Source organism: Phyllobates terribilis, unplaced genomic scaffold, assembly GCF_046119375.1.
Source record: "Phyllobates terribilis strain yellow unplaced genomic scaffold, ASM4611937v1 Scaffold_1__5_contigs__length_1240528914, whole genome shotgun sequence".
Taxonomy (NCBI): Eukaryota; Metazoa; Chordata; class Amphibia; order Anura; family Dendrobatidae; genus Phyllobates; species Phyllobates terribilis.
In genome coordinates this window covers 1133891306-1133912924 of record NW_027362761.1, presented here as the reverse complement: position 1 = coordinate 1133912924, position 21619 = coordinate 1133891306, and the positions used below count along the sequence as shown (strand labels likewise).

Genomic DNA, 21619 nt, shown 5'->3' with positions numbered 1-21619 from the left:
GGAACAGAACAGACAATTATAGGACATGTCATAACTTTCCCTAATTCTTATGAAAACATTTACAGCACATCCTGCATTGTACTACTGAACCCAATTTGATATATATTTTAGGAGTCAGTCCATTTTATACCCACTCCACCTCCACAGCCCTGTGAGAAAGGTTTACCAAAACCTCACTAGCTCCTAAACCCAAGATGCAGCACTAAAGGATATTCCTGGAGAAATGTTATCACACATGATAGACCCCAAATGATTTAGAGGTTAACGCCTAATAGCAGAGATCCCCACAGATCTCCAAAACAGTTGAATGTAAGCGGGTAAATAGATGGATGATAGAGGAGTACTTAAGAGCTGAATGTTTACATGGCCCAGATGTTACACAGATTTTGGCGCAGTTGATTTAAAGCCGAAAAGAAGTGTGGAATCCAACGACAATCCACATACTGACCCGGATCTCGGGTAAATCCTCTGAAATGGTAATGGGGCTAATCCTCATTTAGATCTGCAAACTGAGAATTTTATATCACTGTGTGGGCATAACCTAGGGAACTCGTCAGTAACCCTAGCCCAGAGTAAGCGATAAAACACTGCACTGGACTTGTAGTCCATGGCTCCTGTTTGCTTGTTCACGTCCCTGCTTTTTGACTGAAAGTGGAGAGCAGAGGTGTTGTTGTCAATCAAGAAGGATGGGAGGCAAGGAGTAAAAAAGAGCCATTGACTGCAAGTGCACCGATATCCCCAACTGTGCACTTGTGAACCTAATTTGCCCATCAATACCAGTCCAGTTGGTGCTCTGGCACTGTAATCACCATCTCTCAATGTTTTGCAATGCCCTATGCCTCTACCTCTGGTTGAGCAGGAGTACTGTTACTGACCATTTTTTTTACTTAAAGGGAACTTAATAACCGCAGCTTTCATACTCCTGGTCACCCAGGACAGGGAGCGTATGTACATTACATTATTATGTGACTATGTGTCATATAAATGTATTGGTTAATATGTTCTCCCACTAAATACACTTACTACGTCTCCAGGGGATGGTAAATGGATGATGGCAGGGGGCCCTACTAATCATAAGGGCTCACAGTCCCCTATATGAGTGGAGTGGTAGTGAGCATGAGCAGCTGCCTCTGTATTAAAGGGGACCTGTCAACAGGTTTTTGCTAGGTAATCAGAGCAATATAATGGAAGGGCAGAGACCCTAATTCCAGCGATGTGTCACTTGCTGTAGTTTCAATACAATCAGTGTTTTATCAGCAGATTATCACTGCAGGACTAGGTGTTGTGTGCCAGACAGTCCAGTTTATCTGTAACCCCTGCCCTCACCACTGATTGGCAGCTTGATGACAGTGTACACAGAAAGCTGCCAATTAGGGCAGTGGGCGGGGTTATACACTGCTCAGCATTCATAGCACTGCTACATCTACAGCACAGATAACAGGAATTGCACCAAGCAGCCCAGAAATTGAAACATTGCTGGAATCAAGTTATCTTTCCCTACATCGTGCTACTGTCAGATTTCATAGCAAAAACCTGCTGACTGATTCTTTTAACAGTATATTCACTGAGAACAATAATTGACAATTTCCACCAGTGTCAAAGAAAGTATAGAGAGTGGTAATCGCATATAATCACAAACCCTTCATTCACACAAGGGACTCGGACGCCCCTACTCTCCTGATTAGTGGGGGTCCCAGTGGTCAGACCTCCAGCTAGTACACATTTTACACCTCTCCTGTGGATTAGTGATAGATGTAATTAGTGAGAAAACCCTTTGTAACATTACTGTGTGTGCCGAGTGTCTATACAGACGCATCCTCTAAACCAGGGTTCCCCAACTCCAGTCCTCAAGGCCCACCAACAGGTCATGTTTTCAGGATTTCCTTAGTATTACACAGGTCATAATTGCATCACCTGCACAGGCAATAATTCCATCACCTGTGCAATACTAAGGAAATCCTGAAAACATGACCTGTTGGTGGGCCTTGAGGACTGGAGTTGGGGAACCCTGCTCTAAACTACGATGACTTCTCAGACTTCATAGAAGTTGTGTTTCTCTACAATGCGTATACCTCAATAATATGGAGTCCTGCAGAGACAACATAAGGCTATGTGCACACAAAGCATTTTTGATGCTTTTTTTTTCACGGCGGTTTTTCCACCGCGAAAACGCTTGTTAATAGGTCTGCCAGCTATAGCAATGGTAATCCTGATGTGCTGTGCACATGATGCAGAAATCTCCGCTCAGGATTGCCACTGCGGCAAAAACTACAGCATGACCATTGTGATGGGCGTTTCCGCCGCAAATTCACGCCCATTGACTATAATTGAACCGCATCAAATCAACAGATATAATATTTATACCTACGGATTTGATGCGTTTCAATTAAAGCCAATGACCGCCACTCCCGCTGATAACCCCACTCGCCACCACTACAGGGCAGTGGGAAGAGCGGAGGCTAAGCGCCAGATGTCACATCTTATGGATGCGCCATTTCTGGGACTGCTGAGGGGTGATATTAGCCGCGGAGGGGGCTAGTATTTATGAACCCTTCCCTGGCTATTAATATCAGCCCGCAGTTGTCTGTTTAGCCTTTTCTGGTTAGATTTTATAGGGGGACCCCACGTCAATTTTTTTCTGGGGTCCCCCTGTAATCTAGCCAGTAAAGGCTAAACAGACAGCTATGGGCTGATATTAATAGCCAAGGAACATTGTTGGCTAATGGCCCCTTCCCCGGCTACTAATATCAGACCCAGCAGTCGGCTTTCCCTCTGCTGGTTATAAAAGTGACGCGGGAGCCCACGCCATTTTCAAAATTTTATTTTAGGCTCTTTGCGCCCAATTCAGACTTACCAGCGCTTTGGACGCATATTTTTTTGCTGCGCCCAAAACTATGAATTCTATTGAACGCAGGTAAGTCCACGTGTTCACTGAACCATGAATCTTTACTGCATTCAATACTTTCTAGTGGTTAAATTTCTGTTGTGGAGACTAGCGACTCCACAAGAGAATTTGACATGCTGCGGTCCTGAAAGACGTGCTGCATGTCAGTGTCCACAGGTGGTCCACAGCCTCTGATGCACGCATAGTGGACATGGGATTTCTAGAGATCCCATTCACTATGCTGTAACATCTGGACGCTGTGGGTTTGACACTGTATAAACACGCAGCGGCTCCTAATCATGGCCATGTACCCAAACTCACCCACAGCATGTCAATTTCTGTAGCGGACACGATAGTCTCCGCTGCAGATTTGGACTGATTGAAGTGTCATTATATGCGGTGGATTCACATGTACAAACAACAAAAGTGCGGCATTAGAACACCGCGTTTTGGACACAGCAAAAATATGCTGCCTGCAAATCGCTGCCGAGTGCTGCTCGTGGGGACATAGCGGCTAACGAAACAGCTGTGAGCTGTAAATAATAGCCAGGGACCGTGTTTGCAAAAGGCACCTTCCTAGGCTAAAAATAGCAGCTCACAACTGCCGCATAAATTACATGAATAGAAATGCTAATTAAGATTGGGTTTTCGGGATCAGCTGACACCTAGCTCTTTCGCTTGGTGATGACAAGGTGTCAATCAGACCTTTTCATGACCAAACCTAATTAAAGAGTTAAACAAACACACAGACACAGAGCAAACACATTATTTTAAATACAACAGACACATTCTTTAATCGTTTAAATTAACCAATATACTCACCCCAGTTCTGACAGTAATCCAAGGGTTTAAGCAATGTCCCACCAAATAACGTTATTTAGCTCCAAAAAGCATTCATTTATGTACAAAAACACTTCAAAAAACGCATAAAAAACGAGCGCCATTTCCGCAGAGTTTTTCCTGCCAAGGAGATGCAGAAACGCTCAGGAAAATTCTGCTTCAAATCCTGACTGTGCGCACATAGTCTAAGGCAGAACTTTTGCCCTGTGCCACATTTTATGCTCCATGTAGGATGCTTTACCAAGGAGCCCTAAACAGACAATGGAAGGGTCGGTAGGACCAATACAGGATGTCAGGCGGATGGCAGAATGCTGCCTGCTGAGCGAGGCTCATCCGCACCTCACTACAGGTCAGTTCCTGTAAGTATCCAATCTTGGTTCTCGTTTACAGCACCAAAGTTTGGAGGAAACACTTTTTTTTTTTTTTTTTTTTTTTTTTGGATTTAAAGACATTTTTATTCACAAAGCTAAATCCCAACTCCATGGTCATGGTTTTCTGCACCTTATTGCATTGGGCAAATAATTGACAAACTATGGAATGTGTAAATGACGGCACATTATTCTGATCTTCTCCTTAAGTTTCCTGAGGCATAATGGCAAGCACATTCTACACATCGTCCAGACGGACCCTTAATAAGAAGTAATTTGTTGTTTGCCTTTTATTGTAAGTAAACCATTAACTCTGGACACAATGGAACTGGAACCTTGTAGTTTGGTTTAATGGGTTTGCCCTTGGAGATATTTGTAGCAGCTTCATGAACTGACAATCACTGGTGAAACACTATGGACATTTACAATATCTTCTTCTGCATACATCTCCTGGCATATTAATAGAAGAATGCTACATGTGTGACCTATACTCTTGATCCTCTCTTGTAGATGCATGCCGGCTCTATAGCCAACTTCTCCAATACATTTAGGCCGTCGTGCAACAATGAGGGACGGACACACTGTTTATAGCAAATACGCTGTGGTCAGATGTTACTTTTAAAAAAGGGACTGGTCATTATTTTTTGGCTAAGCCACCAGCAGGATGTTATGTAGCCGGGGGCATGCAGTGCACTGTTTTGAGCTACAGCTGCACAATGTACATGTGCCTGACACAGCTGGGTCATCTCTAGTAACTTATAGGTTCTTCTACACCATAATGCGAAAACCATCCAGTTTTAACATGGACATGTTTGGGACACTAAGGTACAAAAGCAACTTTGCTCACAACACAAGTTGATCAGCCAGCGACAGCCTGCAACACACTGCAAGTAAATGTGGTCATGCTGCGATCTGCAAGGTACTGCAAACAAGATGCAAAAACCAAACAAACAAAATCTAAAGGTTTCCGACTTGCTTGTCGTTGTACCTTGCGGACTGCAATGCAACCCCAAATACTCGCACTAAGCTGCAATGTAGAAATGGCATAGGGACATCTTTGGTCACATGACCTGCGTCACAACCAAAGTCACCGTGCAGCCCCAGCCTAAAACTCAGCTGCATAACTACATGCTGGCATCTTAGCCACCCAAAAACTGATGAGGTTTAAAAAGGGTATGAAACTAATTGTAACCAGTTGATATGCCTCCATTACCTGGTGTGAAGACTATGCTACTTGTACATTTGTACCACAATGCAATGCAATGGCTCTAGGGTTCATACAACATGGCCCACCTTGCACGGACTGCAACACGCGGCCGGCTTCATATATATATTTCTATGAGATTTGAAGATGCACAGCCAGTCTGCACGAGCCCTTGGACATATTTCCTCCATTGTGACAACATGCTGCAGCCGCCACATAACATCAAGTCACAATATTTTAGTCATCACTTAGGATGGACAGACACCAACAGGCAATACGGGCGATTTTCAACAGCATAATGAAGGCTTTTTCACCCCTAGGTCATTGCCTTTAAGAGGAAAAAAAAAAAAAAAAAAAAAAAGCTAAGCTAATCCTCTTCAATCCCTGCACCTGCATTACTAATCAAACTGAAATATCTCTAAAGATATACAACCCACACGTATACAGCTCAGAATCCATCCCACACTCAACTCCTATTGATTCACACAAATCAACACACACCATGAAATGACAGGTTTTTGCAGATCCCAGTGACAGTCCACAACAGAGGTCTACAGTTCTCTACTTCCGACAGGCCGCTGTACACACACTGCTGTATAAACACTAACTACAGGCATCTTCAGAAACATCTCAGTCTTAACTCTCTATATACACAACTCAAGTACACAGGGACTTATGAAATGTAAATCCATTAACAACTTTATTTCTTCTATCTGTTGCTGCACTCCTAAGAAATTAGTATTTTCAATCATATGCAAATGAGGTCTTAAAGGGGTTGTTCCCTTTAAGACAATTTGTTCTGCTCAGCTGCAATTTGTTAAAAATTATCAAACTGCACAGTACTCACCTTCCCTAGGTCCACCGGTGAGTCTCCACCACTACTCCTGGTTCCTGTCATTGGCTCAGCCCAGAAGTCAAGAGCACAGCAGCTTTACAGGGGGTGTTCAGTCATATTAATTTTAATTTCATAAAACAATAGTACACATGAAAATAAGCAATATCTATGTAGATTGGAGGAGAAGCTAGAGGCAGAAGCCTCCTCCCTTCTACATAGAACTTTATGAGCACCAGCTGTCATCTCCTACCTCACTAATTTAGAAATCTGTCTTCACTGAATACAAATTTTACAAGTGAACTGAGAATGAAAGATCAGTCCAGGAAGAGAAATAATGGATTTCTCTGATAAGACATATTACAAAGTTGCTTATTTTGACCTATGAAATGAAAATTAACACCTTCTAACACTTCATATTTGTGTACGAATGAAAAATGCTAAGTATTCAGGAATGCATTAACAGATAAAAGATATAAAGGTGTTGATGGATTTACACTGCAAAGACGTTACTGACAGATTCCCTGTAAAAATTGAGACTTCTAACCAGGGGTGGATTAAGAGTAGCAAGGGCCCCGGGCACATAGCCTTACATTAATTGTATGACTCAATATTGAGCACACGTAGCCATCTACACACGGCGGGAGGCCGCACGGCGCCATCTACACACAGCGGGAGGCCGCACGGCGCCCCCCCAGAGACAGCAGGAGGCCGCATGCAGTCACGCACACACAAACATATACATACACGCATAAAACACATTTGAAACACAAAAATATATATAAACAGACATCACACAATGATATCTGCCTGCCTACACACACACACTCAATCACACATACACTGTGTGCAGAATTATTAGGCAAGTTGTATTTTAGAGGATTATTTTTTATTATTGATCAACAACTATGTTCTCAATCAACCCAAAAGACTCAAATATCCAAGCTTAATATTTTTGGAAGTTGGAGTGGGATTTTTTTTAGATTTGGCTATTTTAGGAGGATATCTGTTTGTGCAGGTAACTATTACTGTGCAGAATTATTAGGCAACTTAATAAAAACCAAATATAATCCCATCTCACTTGCTTATTTTCACCAGGTAAACCAATATCAGTGCACAAAATTTAGAAATAAACATTTCTGACATGCAAAAACAAAAAAATTAGTGATCAGTATAGCCACCTTTCTTTATGAGGACACTCAACAGCCTTCCATCCATAGATTCTGTCAGTTGCTTGATCGGTTTTCAATCAACATTGCGTGCAGCAGCCACCACAGCCTCCCAGACACTGTTCCGAGAGGTGTACTGTTTTTCCTCCCTGTAGATCTCACATTTTATGATGGACCACAGGTTCTCTATGGGGTTCAGATCAGGTGAACAAGGGGGCCATGTCATTATTTTTTCTTCTTTTAGACCTTTACTGACCAGCCATGCTGTGGAGTAGTTGGATGCATGTGATGGAGCATTGTCCTGCATGAAAATCATGTTTTTCTTGAACGATACCGACTTCTTCCTGTACCACTGCTTGAAGTTGTCTTCCAGAAACTGGCAGTAGGTCTGGGAGTTGAGCTTCACTCCATCCTCAACCCGAAAAGGTCCCACAAGTTCATCTTTGATGATACCAGCCCATACCAGTACCCCACCTCCACCTTGCTGGCGTCTGAGTCGGAGTGGAGCTCTCTGCCCTTTACTGATCGAGCCTCTGGCCCATCCACCTAGCCCATCAAGAGTCACTCTCATTTCATCAGTCCATAAAACCTTTGAAAAATCAGTCTTAAGATATTTCTTGGCCCATTCTTGACATTTTATCTTATGTTTCTTGTTCAAAGGTGGTCGTTTTTCAGCCTTCCTTACATTGGCCATGTCCCTGAGTATCGCACACCTTGTGCTTTTTGATACTCCAGTAACGTTACAGCTCTGAAATATGGGAAAACTGGTGGCGAATGGCATCTTGGCAGCTTCACGCTTGATTTTCCTCAATTCATGGGCAGTTATTTTGCGCCTTTTTTGGCCAACACGCTTCTTGCGACCCTGTTGGCTATTTGCCATGAAACGCTTGATTGTTTGGTGATCACGCTTCAAAAGTTTGGAAATTTCAAGACTGCTGCATCCCTCTGCAAGACATCTCACAATTTTGGTCTTTTCAGAGCCCGTGAAATCTCTCTTCTGACCCATTTTGCCAAAGGAAAGGAAGTTGCCTAATAATTAAGCACACCTTATATAGGGTGTTGATGTCATTAGTCAACACGTCTCCTCATTACAGAGATGCACATCACCAGATTTACTTAATTGGTAGTTGGCTCTCAAGCCTATGCAGCTTGGAGTAGGACAACATGTATAAAAAGTATCATGTGATCAAAATACTCATTTGCCTAATAATTCGGCACACAGTGTACACACTCTCTCATACACACCATCCACCGGCTCTCCTCCAGTTCTCTTGCTCCTCTCCAGTGCAGCACTGCAGGCCGGGCACGCACTGCGTGACGACACAGCCACGCACAGGGCCGTGTCTCCTAGCAGTGACGCGGCCGGGCCAGCACAGGGAAGTTAACAGCTGCAGTGCTGGCCCGGCCGGAGAACAAGCAGCGTCCGTGCGCCGCTGCTGGGGGAGTGGTCCGGGGGCCCCCCGCCACTGTCTGCCAGTATGTGCCGCAGCGCCGCACATATAATGAGGGCAATCTGGCCATAGACACCCCGGAGCCCCGGGCCCCCTGGAGGCCCGAGGCCCCGGATTGCCCTCATTATAATCTGCCTATGCTTCTAACTGTTGCAGCTTGTACATCGTTCGTGTGCAGTTTACCAGGATTTTTTATGATTCTTATAACTGGTGATCAGTATTTTGCACAACTTTGTACAGTATTTTCAATTCAGTCAAAAACGCTATACAGAAATGTTTTTGATTATGTTTTAAGGAGCATTGAGAGGTCCAGATTGAGCACTACAGCTGAGGGGTTATAAATAAGTTTCCCGTGAACAAAACAAGTGTCTTATAGAGGATTTTCCAATAAGCTACAATACCAACTGTAATGAGAATATCCAGGAAGGTAGCGATATAGAGAAGCTTCTGCAATCTCATGCAACTAGAAATGAAGACACGATACAGAATGTGGCAACACTATTGGCTCGTGAAATGAACAGCATGCAGCTTTCAATGAACTTACTGTAAACAGGTTCTATTTTTGCCGTTCTCCCACTACCAAACACCATCTTTACTCTCCTCCCCCATCAGCTGCTTTCCCACATTCCATACCATATGTCGTCATACACTTTCCTTCACTATACCGCGCAGGGCCTAATTCACATTTGCTTTCTTCAGCCAGATCCATATTGTAATGATGAAGCTATGGGGGAGGGGGAAACCGCTTTACTTTTATTCTCCTGTCTAACTTTCTGCTGCTGGGATACAGAACAAGTTCTTTATCCCTGTTAGGTTACATAGCACAAACGGACAAAACAATGGTCAGGTGGCTCTGTTCACCTTCACTGCCATAAATAAGCTAAAATTAATGAATTGGGCCTGATTAGAAGAGCATTATGTCATATCTCTATTGTTGACAGGAACAGGTTTGAAAATCCGTAGAGATATATATCTTTTTTATCATGAACAGCTTCCATTATATATTGTCTTACATTTAGGCCTATATATATTGGGAAAACTTTCCAGACTTTGATTCATCAATTGTGATTTATTGCATTCATTTTTGTCTTGTGGTATTCACAAATGTTTTTTTTGCACCAAATTCTTCATATTGGCGCATATGGTTGAAAAGTTTGATGCAAAATAAAAAAATGCTCTTTTTCTTATCACCAGTTTTTACAACTTTTTAGCACCAAAATTGCAATTTAAAAAAAAGTGCAGAATTGAAAACTCCTCCAGAAACCTTACTCCAAAGTTGAACTGGATTGTGATGCTCAAAAAATAAAAAAAAATCATTTGGTTAAAGTCGCATTTCATGAATCTGAAAATAGTAAAGCCACTAAAGGGGCGGCACATTACCAGTACTTCAGAAAAGTGGAGAAAAGGCAATAATGAATCGGGGCCAAAATATATATGGTGTTCTCTGGGCACAATATAGTAAAAGTTTCTGTCAATAGTGTGCTTATAACTTAAAAGGGTTGTCCACTACTTTTTATTACCCCTCAATGTATTCCTTCGGGGCCCCTAAGGGTTTTTGTATGTACCCTGTGTTGCAGTTACTGCCTGTGAGAGGCGCTATCACTGGCCGCTCACAGTTATCACGTGACCCCCGGCTGCAGCCGGCTCGGACATCCTCTGATGTCACGTCAAGGTTCCGGTTGCAGCCGGGGGCCTCTGTCTTCTGCGTTTCACGGTTGATGCTGGGCTGTTGGTGGGGTTACCCCGCGCGTCACACCCAGCATCCACCTCGCACTCTCCCTCTCCTCATTCACTGGGAAAGCGCGCAGTGGATGCTGGGTGTGACGTGGGGTAACCCCACCCACAACCCAGCATCCACCGCGGGGACCGCGTCACTGATGTCACGCCTCACTTGATGTGACATCAGTGGCGGGTCAAGTGATGCCTGGGAGCGGCCAAGGATAGCGCCACTCACAGGCAGTAACTGCAACACAAGGTAATTACAAAAACCCTTAGAGGCCCCGGGGAAATACAGAGTGTGAGTGTGTGTGTGTTAAAAAATAGTGAACAACCTCTTTAACAGTAATATTTTCACCTCACTATACTTCCCCTTTACCAATATAAAATTACATTACGTCCAGCATGCATCTAAACTTTTCTTGATGTGATCCATAGTTACCGATTCTCATTCTTACTACTAGAGTTGGCAAAAGCTCTCTGAAACACTCCCAATAAAGTCTTCATCTTCTTAATATATGACTAAGGGTATGTGCACCCATTAGTGATTTGATGCAGAAATTTCTGCACCTCTTGGCAGGAAAAAAGCGGAGACAAAAATGAGCATTTTTGCAGCGATTTTTACTCATGTTTCTGGTGCAGATTTTCCCCCACTCATTAGGGTATATGCACACAAGTTGTGTTTTGCTGCAGATTTTTATGCAAATTTTCAGCTGCATCTGGCAGTACCAGCAAAGTGTATGAGAAACCAGAATTCACTGTTCCTACATGTTGCTTTTTGTTTGCTGCGTATTTTCAGCGATTAGAAAAACGCTGAAAGGAGTGACATGTCACTCCTTTCAGCGTTTTTTCACCCATAGGAAGTAATGGGAGTATGAAAAACGCTACAAATATGCAGCAAAAACGCAACAAAAAAACGCACCTGCGTATTTTGCTGCGTAATTGCAGAGTTTTTGATGGCAAAATAGAATGGGAGTCTTTCCACAGAACTTTATGTGCATTACTAGAGACAGAAGAATCGTGAAAAAAACGCTGCAAATACGCAGCAAAAAAAACACAGCTAAACCTGCGTTTTTGACACAGCTAATCTCCTGCCATAGAAAAGTTATGTGCAGATTTCGGTGCAGAAAAAACACAACGTGTGCGCACATACCCTTAGTATGGGTGAAATCTGCAGCAAAAACCCTGAATTAGCATGTTGTAGATTTAAATCTGCACCAAGTCTGCAAGTCACAAATAAGCAATGTGTGCATGAGGATTCAAGGAATGCATTCACTTTGCTGGCATCAGGAAACCCTTCAGGTTTTGTGACAAATCTGCACTGAAAATACGCAGCGAAAACGCAATGTGTGCACACAGCCTAACTCTCGACGGCCTTAAGAATGTCAATGAGACTACTGAGTTTGGGCAGAAGACCCACAGTCAGTCTGGAAATCACATTCTGCATTTAGACATTTGTGAAACACAGTACAAGTTTGGTTCTAGGCATATGGCCCTTTTAAAGAAAGTGAAATTTTTTTACGAAACGTTCACAATGGTATAAAATTAATTGAGAAATACTCCTCTACAGATGCCACACTACTCAGTGTGCTGCCATATCCCAACCAGTCCCACTATCCTGTATTCATCTCCTCCCACACTATCCGATCATTTACTCACCAAGCATGCCTCCCGCTCAAAACCAGAGACGAATCGCAGATCTACGTCACTCCAGCTCTCATGTATACAACTGACCACATTTCTACAGCCCACAAGCTGCTGCCATAATTAAAGCTTCATACTCCAAAAATGACATCTTGACGCAGACACGTGATCTTCGCATCAGATTACCACTAAGACCCCCACTGTGGCCAATGATTGTCTGCAGTGGTCACATGCCCATGTCTAAAAGTCATCGTTGAAAGCCAGGATTCACAAACCAGCAAGTGCCTGTAAAGCAGGGAAGAATCAGCAAGGTGAATATTACTTATAAGACAAGTAATATACCAATAAAAGCTGTCTAGGTGCACTGGCTTTCAGGGAAGGAAAGATTTGACAATTATACAACTATTGCTATAATTAATTTCCGCTTTCCCCCATATGCAGTGGAGAGTAATAACAGCAGCGTGCTATGGATTTCTTGCAGAGCGATCTGCAGGAATATAAACCATTACACCAGCTGTGAGCGCTCACGGTATCCTCTGCTCATCTCCTCCCACACAATCCGATCATTTATTCACCAAGTATGCCACCCTCTCCCATCACCCGAGTAGCTTATGCCACCCTCGCCCATCACCAGAGGGGAGTCGCTTATGCCACCCTCGCCCATCACCAGAGGGGAGTCGCTTATGCCACCCTCGCCCATCACCAGAGGGGAGTCGCTTATGCCACCCTCGCCCATCACCAGAGGGGAGTCGCGTCACACCAGAATTTTTTTGTATAGAACATGAACCACAGTCATACAGCCTACAATCACGATGTAAAACAACCTGCTGCCATATTTACAGCCTCACACTTTATTTAATGTGGCTGCAGGATATGTTGGCACACTATTAACTGAGCCTTACAGGTCATCTAGACAAGCTACAACACACCTACAAACCAGCAGTACTGCATGAATCACTCCGTACATGCCCAACTGGCAGGCAAGAGAGGTTGGATGCGCAAATGTGCCAAGTCACAAGTGCCGTGGCCTCTGTCGCTTCAATCCTGCTGCAACTGTGCATGTCGTGCATCACAGGGTATCAGCCCTCCAGTACAAAAACCACTGGTAGTGATGCCAAATACTGTGCCAGTGTCCGTGCAGAACAGCTGATTGAGCTTAGACAGTGCCAGTTTGAGCGCTGTCAGATAATGACAGAGCACAGTATGCAAACTGAGGGGGTGTACTGAAGCTCCCCTCATTTACATAACTTTTTTTTATGCCAACTAAACCACTTTCCTACAGGTATGATTGTTATAGGACACAATCCTTTTAACTGTAGTGTGCTGGAGCATATTGCAACAAACTTCCTAAAAGGGAAACACTTAATAAATTTGGCGCATCTTTACTGTACTTGACAGAAATTTAAATCTACACCTGTTATGAGCAGGTACGGATTTTTACCAATTTCTGGCGCAAGGTGCCATCCCACCTAGTTTTCTCATTTTCAAGAAACTTGATATAGTTGTGAAGCTGCATTTTTTTTGGCTACCCCATCTGAGAGCCGCATGATGGGGTGTCCTGGATCACGATTCAGTGATTTGTCACTTACTGAGCTGTTTGCTGCAGTTTTGATAAAATCACAGTATCTGCTGCAGATCTAGCAGTTCTCTGAATGCTGTATAACCCAACCCACACTACTGATTGGCAGCTTTCTGCCTATGCACAGTGTACACAAAAAGCTGTCAGTCAGTGGTGGGGTAATACAGAGCTCAGAAATACGGAGGACTACGTGGCAGCAGGTTTACTGGTGGTCTTCTAATGATATAATCACTCTTAGAAAGAGATCAAAACTACACCGAGCAGCCCAGTAAGTGACATATCTCTGGGATCAGGATCTCTGCCCCTACATCATGCTGCCCTCAGATTAGGTGGCAAAAACCTGGCAACAGATTCCCATTACTTGACCAACTATTTTAGAAAACAAAATATGGACAATCGTGCCAAAGTTCCATATAACCAGTCATAACGACAAACCCATGCCGCCAGGCCTCTGGTTCATTGCATCTCACTATTTGCATAATCGGGGAAACTTCTTCCAGTTTGTGGTCATAATTCCCTTAAGACACAACACAAGCTTTCTGCAGCTATTGCACTCAATGATCCAGTACCACATAGATCACCTGCCGCCAAAGCTCCTTTATGTCACCATACCCACTCAGTGTTATAGATGGATGCCCCAGGGTTCATCTATGACAGCAGGTTCTGCATGTCACCAAGTGCTCCTCTTCCAGGTCAGACTTTGAATGCCACCTCAAATCCATTGAAAGCCACCTCTTGTTTATTTACCCGGCGTACACCACTTACCATTTTATGTTCACCTCAATGCAGTTTTTAGATGCCACAATGCTTACATCTACTAAGGAAGCCTCTGTATGCCACCCTGCATTCATCTCTCAGGTCAGCGTCTGTATGGCACCCTGAAATATACTTGCTCTGCAAGCCCTGAATGATACCTTGCATCAGTCTCTCTGGGCAGCCTCTACATGCCAAGGTATTCTTCTCACAAGTCAACATACCACCCTATGACTATCTCCTAGTACACCCCTTCTGCTCATCTGATTGTGCAGCACTTGCATACATCTTCTAAAACAGCCCCTGTATGCCACAGCAAACGCAGTGCCATTATTGCATGCCACCACGTGTCTTTTCTTCTAGTACAGCCCTTGCATACCACGTCATATCCATGTTGGCCACTTTGTGTTCATCTCTTGTGTAAACACATGCTCCACATCCCATGCCCAGCACATAGATGAATGCATGGTTGCAGCCAAAAGCTGCACTAAGTCAGCCTCTGCATGACAACCCGTGCCCACCTTGTAGTGCAGCCTCTGCATGCCTTCTAATGTCCATCTCATTGTGCAGTCCTTGCACTCCGCCCTGCAGCCCCCCACTCTAGCCCAGCAGTGCACGCCGCCCTGCAGCCCCCCACTCTAGCCCAGCAGTGCATGCCGCCCTGCAGCCCCCCACTCTAGCCCAGCAGTGCATGCCGCCCTGCAGCCCCCCACTCTAGCCCAGCAGTGCATGCCGCCCTGCAGCCCCCCACTCTAGCCCAGCAGTGCATGCCGCCCTGCAGCCCCCCACTCTAGCCCAGCAGTGCATGCCGCCCTGCAGCCCCCCACTCTAGCCCAGCAGTGCATGCCGCCCTGCAGCCCCCCACTCTAGCCCAGCAGTGCATGCCACCCTGCAGCCCCCTCTCCAGCCCAGCAGTGCATGCCACCCTGCAGCCCCCTCTCCAGCCCAGCAGTGCATGCCACCCTGCAGCCCCCCACTCTAGCCCAGCAGTGCATGCCACCCTGCAGCCCCCCACTCTAGCCCAGCAGTGCATGCCACCCTGCAGCCCCCTCTCTAGCCCAGCAGTGCATGCCACCCTGCAGCCCCCTCTCTAGCCCAGCAGTGCATGCCACCCTGCAGCCCCCCACTCTAGCCCAGCAGTGCATGCCACCCTGCAGCCCCCTCTCCAGCCCAGCAGTGCATGCCACCCTGCAGCCCCCTCTCCAGCCCAGCAGTGCATGCCACCCTGCAGCCCCCCACTCTAGCCCAGCAGTGCATGCCACCCTGCAGCCCCCTCTCTAGCCCAGCAGTGCATGCCACCCTGCAGCCCCCTCTCTAGCCCAGCAGTGCATGCCACCCTGCAGCCCCCTCTCTAGCCCAGCAGTGCATGCCACCCTGCAGCCCCCTCTCTAGCCCAGCAGTGCATGCCACCCTGCAGCCCCCTCTCTAGCCCAGCAGTGCATGCCACCCTGCAGCCCCCTCTCTAGCCCAGCAGTGCATGCCACCCTGCAGCCCCCTCTCTAGCCCAGCAGTGCATGCCACCCTGCAGCCCCCTCTCTAGCCCAGTAGTACATGCCACCCTGCAGCCCCCTCTCTAGCCCAGCAGTACATGCCACCCTGCAGCCCCCTCTCTAGCCCAGCAGTGCATGCCACCCTGCAGCCCCCTCTCTAGCCCAGCAGTACATGCCACCCTGCAGCCCCCTCTCTAGCCCAGCAGTACATGCCACCCTGCAGCCCCCTCTCTAGCCCAGCAGTACATGCCACCCTGCAGCCCCCTCTCTAGCCCAGCAGTACATGCTACCCTGGCCCCAGTACATTGCAGCTTCTCTGCACACAGCTCCCCCCCATACTACACCCTGCAATGTACGACCACCCAGCCTGTGCGAGCAGCACTGCCCCCTTAGCATCTCTGGCCTGCACGGTGCCCACCGCTCTGCCGGCCATTACACAGCATCCTCGCACTGTCACTCACCGCCCGAGTGTCCCCTGCGGATGAGCTCCGTGTCCCTGGAGAAGCTCCGTGTGATGTTTATCGCAGCCGCCTCTCCCCTCCCTCTCAGGCGAAGTAATATGTCGGCGGCGCCTCTCCCCCCTCAGCTGGGATTGTACGGGGCAGTGCGCATGGCCGCCCCCCGGCTCCGCCTCCGTGCGCTGTCACCGGACACGGCGCTCCCGCCCTCCTGCCTCTATTTACTTCTGCGTCTCACAGCGATCACCAGCGCCAGCGCGCAGCTCCCCCTGCCGGCCGCGCCTACAGTGCTGACAACACGGGCGCGGTTTTGCAGGTTCTAAAACCGACAGCGCCTATTGGCTAATAGAGCCGAGCTCAGAGTATGCTGCGCTGTGATTGGCCGGAGGGAGAAGGCGGGAAAGGGATGGATGTGACGTAGCAGAAAAGGCAGCACCGTGACATTACCATTCATAGCGTCTCACTCAGTCAGTGCCGCGGAGCTTGTAGGTCGTGTTTGTGGGCGGCGTGAGGGAAGGGCAGACTGGGCAGGGCCCCAATCCACGAAGGGGCCCCTGCTCCAGCACCCCCTCCTGTACAGAGGAGGTACAGCATTACTTCTAGGCAGTGACTGTGTATGTATATCCATTTCGCATTTATTTTTTCCTCCTAGAGCCATAACGTTTTTATTTTCCGTCAGTATGGCCCTATGAGGGCTTGTTTTTTGCAGGATGAATTGTACTTTTGAATATCACCATCCATTCTACCACATAGTGTACTGGAAAACAGGAAAAACAATTCCAAGTGTATTAAAATTGCAAAAAAAAAAAGTCCAATCCACAATTTTTTGTTTTTTTATTTACCGTGTTCTCTAAATGCTAAATCTGACTTGCCATTATTATTCTCCAGGTCATTGCGAGTTCGCAGATACCAGACGTCTATAGGTATTTTATATTGAATTTGGAGAAAATATTCGGAAAACTTAAAAAAAAAAAAAAAAAAAAAAAAAAAAAATCAGAATTTAGCTATTATTGCTTTTTCCGAGACTCATAATGTTTTATTTTTTCTTGATCTGGGGCTGGGTGAGGGCTTATTCTTTTGCGCGCTGAGCTGGCGTTCTTATTTTGGGGCAGATACAATGTTTTGATCGCCTGTTATTCTATTTTATTTCAATGTTGTGTCGGCCAAAAAACCTGTAATTTTTATGTTTTTTCTCATTACGCAGTTTACCGATCGGATTAATTTGTTTAATACTTTGATAGATCAGGTGCCTCTGAACACAGCGATACTACATATGTATTTATTTTATTTTAATTTGTTTTATTTTTAATGGGGCAAAAGGGGGTGATTTTTAACTTTTTTTTTTCTTTTTTTTTTTACTGCACTTAACCCCTTTACCCCCGAGGGTGGTATGCACGTTAATGACCAGGCCAATTTTTACAATTCTGACCACTGTCACTTTATGAGGTAATTACTCTGGAACGCTTCAACGGATCCCCCTGATTCTCAGATTGTTTTTTCGTGACATATTGTACTTCATGATTGTGGTAAAATTTCTTCATTATCACTTGCGTTTATTTGTGAAAAATATGGAAATTTGTCAAAAAATTTAGCAATTTTCAAAATTTTAATTTTTATGCCCTTAAATCAGAGAGATATGTCACCCAAAAAAGTTAATAAATAACATTTGCCACATGTCTACTTTACATAAGCACAATTTTGGAACCAATTTTTTTTCATTAGGGAGTGTTATGGACACCCTCTTTGTTTTAAGGAGAATTTTGGAATAGACAGCAAAGGGTCTTCACATTGCCAGTGAGATTCAAATTAAGATACTTCATTGATGAAGGAAGAGAGACAGAATACATGTGACATGCATTGTCAGCAGGTAGAGTCTTCTGGTGTGGCAACAAAGACTCACCATATTTATTAGCTCGACTGAACAGAACTTCATTGTTACAGAAAACCGAAATAGACTTAATAGTAACAAATTTCCCTTGGCCCAGCGTACACTTTCTTGTCAAGGACTTTACAGGAAACAAGTATCTTAGTCAGACATTCCACAATGTAAAATTAGAAAACACTCAAGCAGACTTCAGACATAGCAAAAATATAAATTGTTTTTTTCTAAATGAATAATGATATCTACATATTAAAAAAATTAACCACAACAACTCCTCCCTTTTTATTATTTTTCAAAACAATTTATTCATCAGCTACTTCCCCATGCTATAAAAGCCTGGAGGGGACGAATCCTGTTCACTGACAAATATCTTGCTTTTAAATCTCATCATACATGTTTATAGAAGAAGTGGCATTATATTTTGCAGGCCTGTGATGCTTAATCTTGTGTGTTTTCTTGCTTAGTCTCTTAATAGCAAAAGTGTAGTTACTTAAGTAAAACATTTCATTCAAAGTCACTGGAATAGCTAAATAAGGCATAGTATTGGAGGATATTGGACTATGGGTGCATATCCCACAGTTCTTAGGACGGTCATTAGAGTTCATGTATTGGAGTAAGACTTGGTGATGCTTTATCAGTTTGTTATCCCAGTTCTCTTTAAGTACTTCATGGAGAGTTAGGGCAAAAGGTACGGTTGCTATCACCATAGTCCAAACGAACAGGGTCATCATCTTTGCTGCTGGGGTTCAAAATCTTTTTACAATGGCTGGCGTGGATCCAAGTGTCCTTGCCTTGAAGCTTGACCAAAGTGGCAGTGGTTAACAGCACTTGGAATGGTTCACTGTATCTGGGCTCCAGTGGTCTCCTCATATGTCTCCTTACCACGACCCAGTCTCCTGGTACCAAAGTGTGAGTGCCGCTGAGGCAATTGGGATCTGGGATAGAGGAAAGAACACGATTATGAGTAACAGTCAAATGTTTATGCAACTCCAGAACATATTCAGTGAGAGAACCATAGGAGGCCTGCAGCTGCTGTGGGAAATACAACTCTGTCTTAGGGACACTACCAAACAGTATTTCATATGAGGACAGCTTCTCCCTCCCCCTTGGGGCGGTCCTCACTGAATACAATGCTATGGACAAACAATCTACCCAGGACAAGTGTGTTTCTTCCATGCACTTTTGAATTTTTAGTTTCAAGGTACCATTGAGACATTCCACCTTCCCACTACTTTGTGGATGATAGGGAATATGTAAAGCCTGTTCTATCCCAAGAGTGACAATGATTCTTTTCATTAGTTCCCCAGTAAAGTGGATTCCTCTGTCACTTTCTATAGTTTCGGGCACCCCATATCTACAAACCACTTCACTGATCAATTTTTTAGCAGTAGTTTTTGTGTTTGCTTTAGCCACCACCCAAGCTTCTGGCCACCCAGAGAAAAGGTCAATGCATACCAGGGCGTATTCATAATTACCCACCTTAGGTAGCTGTATGTAGTCCACCTGCAGTCTCTAAAATGGGTTATCTGGTTTTGGTGTGCATTTCCGTGGGACTTGAATAAGCCTACCAGGGTTATGTTTTGCACAAACTAGACATTCTTGAACATACTTTGCAGCCGTATTCGGGAACCCTGGGGCACACCAGTTTTGTAGCACCACTGCACACATAACACCCTTTGAGTTATGCACCGGAGAATGTGCAAGGGCAGCCATTATGGGGAACAGGCAGCGTGGAAGGCAAATACCTTTGTTTACCTGCCATACCCCTGACACTGTGTTATGCACACGCCCGGACTGACTGGCGTGTGCGTGTTTAGTGATCCCACTGGACCATGAACCGGAGAGTGCCTGGAGGGGCGTAACTAAGTATCTACCCGATCCGACCAAGGTCGCACAACTGCTAACGACGCCAGTGCACCAGGGAGGAACCGAGCAGAGGGACCAGGTGCTACTCCAGGTCAGACCCCGAACACGGCTGTTGATCCACACCGGAGAATACAGGAACAGGCAGGTTAGGCTTGCACACTGACTGGTGGGTATAGGCAGGCACGGCAGGTATGCAGACATGCGGGCACTGGTAAGCACGACTGGTATGCAGGCAGGGAGTACTGGCAAGCACGGCTGGAGTGCCGACAGGGAGGCACTAGCAGGTTGGAGCACAGGCTGGATAAGGTCCAGTACAGACTGGGACTCAGGAACAGAACTGCAGATGCGGTAAGCAGAGCAGAGCGAGGCCGCCTGGAGCGGCGAGCAAAGGCAGAGCAGAGCGAGGCCGCCTGGAGCGGCGAGCAAAGGCAGAGCAGAGCGAGGCCGCCTGGAGCGGCGAGCAAAGGCAGAGCAGAGCGAGGCCGCCTGGGGCGGCGAGCAAAGGCAGAGCAGAGCGAGGCCGCCTGGGGCGGCGAGCAAAGGCAGAGCAGAGCGAGGCCGCCTGGGGCGGCGAGCAAAGGCAGAGCAGAGCGAGGCCGCCTGGGGCGGCGAGCAAAGGCAGAGCAGAGCGAGGCCGCCTGGGGCGGCGAGCAAAGGCAGAGCAGAGCGAGGCCGCCTGGGGCGGCGAGCAAAGGGGACAGGGCTCTGTTCACACGGAACAGACAGGAAGGGAAAGGCAGAACCAGATACACACAAGATACTTGCAATGAAGTAGCGAGTGGACAATAAACTCAAACGGAAGTACAGCGACAACGAGTAGGAGTTAGGTGCAGGTTCAGACTCTGCAGAAAAAGGGAAGGTACGGACATAGAGAAAAACAGGAAACAGGCTAGGAGAGTGTTCAGACAGGAACTGAGTGTTCAGACAGAACCTGACACTGCAGCGAGATACAGGAGCGAGTCTGGGTATGCGGCCCCCAGAAAAGGCGGAACGAACAGGCTAGGAGCTTTTTCAGACTGGCCTGGAAATACAGCCTACAGGAAGGCGGGCAGACAGGCAAGAAAACACAGACAACAGGTCTAGGTATGCGGCCCCTAGAAGGCAGGACAAACAGGCTAGGATACAGTTCAGACAGGAACTCCTACTGAAAGAGATACAGGAGCCAGTCTGGGAATACAGTCCCCAGAGTGGTGGAAACAGACCAGAATAGAACAGGACCTGGCACCTTCAGAGTCAAAGAGAACACTGAATGAAAGCGTTGCTCAGGCATCAGCTTCCAGGTGAAGCTGGTTTAAATATCCAGTGACGGACAGCAATAGGCTGAGGATGCATTAGGGGTGTGCCCGCAGCAGCTACAAGAAGCAGGAAGTAATCGGGCCGCCGCCCTAAGCAGCCAGAACAGAGGCAAACAGATAGCATGGAGGGAAGCCAGGCTAGTAGACTGGACCGATGATCAAGCTTGCGATCTTGCATAGTGGGAGAT

General features: G+C 46.0%; 1 protein-coding gene across 14 annotated transcripts in view; it reads right to left on the bottom strand.

Annotated features, from left to right (window-relative positions):
* The window catches only part of ADD1 (adducin 1), an 85044-nt gene extending 68377 nt beyond the window's left edge, over positions 1-16667 (bottom strand). For 2 of the 14 annotated variants that reach the window (XM_073647410.1, XM_073647447.1), the window contains exon 1: positions 16392-16665. The gene's annotated coding sequence lies outside the window, so the exon portion shown is untranslated. Of the gene's footprint in view, positions 1-16391 lie in introns of all 14 variants that reach the window. The other 12 variants (XM_073647402.1, XM_073647472.1, XM_073647456.1 and 9 more) reach the window with 9 other exon arrangements.
* Positions 16668-21619: the final 4952 nt, after the last annotated feature.